The sequence below is a fragment of the Cucumis melo genome, chromosome 4, assembly GCF_025177605.1.
Source record: "Cucumis melo cultivar AY chromosome 4, USDA_Cmelo_AY_1.0, whole genome shotgun sequence".
NCBI classification, from domain to species: domain Eukaryota; kingdom Viridiplantae; phylum Streptophyta; class Magnoliopsida; order Cucurbitales; family Cucurbitaceae; genus Cucumis; species Cucumis melo.
Genome location: NC_066860.1, coordinates 9,154,070 through 9,156,015, shown reverse-complemented (window position 1 = coordinate 9,156,015; position 1,946 = coordinate 9,154,070). Strand labels below are relative to the sequence as shown.

The 1,946-nt window shown below is 34.1% G+C and overlaps 1 long non-coding RNA gene across 1 annotated transcript; it reads left to right on the top strand.

Annotated features, from left to right (window-relative positions):
• The first annotated feature begins 277 nt into the window (after positions 1-277).
• LOC127148894 (uncharacterized) lies at positions 278-1,745 on the top strand. The gene is made up of 3 exons (XR_007820111.1): positions 278-540; positions 773-837; positions 1,599-1,745. It is a non-coding gene; the product is annotated as an uncharacterized LOC127148894 (long non-coding RNA).
• Positions 1,746-1,946: the final 201 nt, after the last annotated feature.

Below are 1,946 nucleotides of genomic sequence, written 5' to 3'. Positions count from 1 at the left end.
ATGGTTGATTTGATTGGACAAAAAAGATATATATTTATTTGCAAGAGAGAATAATGGTTTAAATAAATATATATTTATTGTAGATTTTGGTGAGAGAAAAATAATAATAATAAAGAAGTATTATTATTATTACTAATAGTTGTAAATGCCTAAGATTAAGGCATTGATTTAGGAAAGATAATGGGAATAAAGATATATGTATATTTTTTGGTATTATATATATATCCTAAAAGGAAAAGGAAAAGAAAATAATAATAATAAATATTATTGTTATTATATATATCCTAAAAGGAAAAGGAAAAGGAAATAATAATTATTATTATTATTGTTATTATGTGAGTCTATAAATAGCATTAGAATGCTTAAGATGGAAATAAAGGAAAAAGAAAAAGGTTCTTTATCTTCTTCTCTAAGATAACCCTCTGTTGTCGCCGCCTCAGTTAAAGTTAAGATTGGTCTCTTTGGAAGCTTGAGGATTTAAAGTGATGAATTTTTCATCAAGGATAAGAGGATTTTCCAACCTCCATCTGAGTAACCTTGGTAAGCTAATGAAATTAAATTAATATTTTATTAATTTAATTTTGGATCTATTTGAGGTTTCTTTAAAGGTTCAATTGGCTAAACTTTTTAAGATCTAAATCTTGGATTTTTCCCAATCAAGGTTGAATTGGTTTCAACCCAATTTTTAGAAAGTTAATTTGGGAGAATTTTTGGGTGTTAGTCAATTGCCAATTTCATTAATTAAGATACTAAGTGTTCCTTTTATGATTAGGATCAAGTTAATTGGAGAATTTTACTGTCAACTAAGGAGTACCTTTGTTTGGCTAAAATCTCCAGGTAAGAGATTCTCCTACTAGACCTTCGAACTGAATTTAAGAGACCGCATGTAATTATGATTATGCATTGATGGTAGTTAAGATGCACAATTTGATGATAATGATTATACTGAGATTATGATGATAGTTGATGTTGATGATGATGACTAAGATTATTATGTTGATGATTGATGATGATAGTTGATGTTGATGATGATGACTGAGATTATTATGTTGATGGTTGATGATGATGACTGATGTTATGTTAAGGACTGATAGATTGATGTTGATGATTGTTAATGCATGATATATTAATCACATGATTAAGGACGTTAAGATTAATACTCATGCCATGTTATGATGTTATGTTATGCTACATGCTATGGATAGGGTGTTCTGTTAACTTTGTCTATTAGAGTCGTACCTGCATGGGTGTCCTTCGGGATCACCACCTATTTAGGACTGTGTGGTTCGACGGGACGCCAGTCCAGCATGTATATAGATATGATTCGAGTGATTCGACGGGGTCCTCGCATCCCGATTGTCTTAGTGTTACCCCCGGGTTCACTACAGACCAGCATGTCCTAGGTGCTCCCCCGGGACACCGAAGACCAGATTTTCGTTCTTACGGGAGCGCATGTTGCACGTGTTCGGGAACGTGCCAGAGATTGGGTACCATTTTCAGGACTCTAATGGGAAGTTAACAGACACCTAGTGGGACTAGTAGTAGGTCCCTTACTGAGTATATGTTTATACTCACTCTTTCTATGTTTAACATTTCAGGCGAAGGTAAAGGTAGAGGAAAGCTGGCGAGCGACAGAGAAGGATCCGTGACATGCCATATGGGGACTCAGTTTTGCTTCCGCGTCTATGTTTCAATGTTTTAATATTCCATTTTTAATGAAAATTTATTCTTCCCTCGTTTCAAAAAAAGTGTCTCTTGTCATCGTTCCGTTTTAGTAACGACCTCAGCTTAGTATAAAGAGTTGGGTCGTTACACTATCCATCTCTGATCCAAGTATACTACTCACCTTACTAAACATTCCACAACATACACCCTTAAATTCTGTTCTCATTCCCAATATCCAATTCGTACCTATTCACCCTCTCACTGTTGACATTACTTGCTCA